Raw genomic sequence first — 923 nt, forward strand, 5'->3', positions numbered from 1 at the left:
AACTGGGGCCTCTGCCTCAGTTTGCCCTGGAGCCAGCCGGGGCCTGTCCTAATTTGGAGCACAGTCTTCCCGGTGCCTAGACATGTCAAGGCCCCTCCCACGTGGGACACCCTCTCCACCTGACCACCTGTTTCAAAACACAGGTGTTTCTGGTTTAGAAACTTGGAAGGCAGAATGTGTTTTCGCGTCTTCTAGGACGGTTTGCTGAGGACCGGACCACGTAAGCCTGAGTGGATCCGGACTCAGCTGCAGCCCTTACCCGCCTCGTGCTGATGATCTATGCATGCAGCAGACACATCCACTGTCCTGTGTGCGGGTTTTTAAAACAGTTGCCCTGGATGAAACTGAATAAACCAGTGACGCTATTCAAAGTCTTTCTGTTCTTGGGGGGACGCTGTGGGCAGAGGGGATAAACTGCAGCCCCTGGCCCTCCCCTGGCATCTGCTGACTGGGGAACCCCCATCATGGCATAAAAACCTTCTCCTGTAGCGCCCTCTGGCCTCCTGTCACTGGTCACTGGCCAGTGTCCTCCCAGGCTGCCCCGGGAAGGGGGCGTGGACATCTGTAGAATGGAGGCAGGGTGCTCAGGTCCAGACACGCCGCCATGGGGCTCCAGCCAGCTGGAACCCCGAGAGCACAGGGTGCCTCTGCCTGCCGCTTCCCCTCCCAGACAGGTCCCTCTCTTTCCAGAAACAAAGGAAGGGGCAGCCCCAGAGGGTGGCTGAGTGACAACAGAGCACACCTGGACAGGGTCGGCTTGGAGGTCCCCCCAGGCCCTTCAGGAGAGGAACAACTGGAGCACTGGTCGCCTTGGGACATTCTCCAGCCCCAGGTCACTGTGGGGCAGCAGGAACAGGTGGGTCCCTCCTGTGGGCTGGTGGCACTGCTGAGGAAGCACCAGACAGCTTTTTTTTTTTTTTTTT

This window comes from Mandrillus leucophaeus, unplaced genomic scaffold (genome assembly GCF_000951045.1).
Source record: "Mandrillus leucophaeus isolate KB7577 unplaced genomic scaffold, Mleu.le_1.0 Scaffold993, whole genome shotgun sequence".
Taxonomy (NCBI): domain Eukaryota; kingdom Metazoa; phylum Chordata; class Mammalia; order Primates; family Cercopithecidae; genus Mandrillus; species Mandrillus leucophaeus.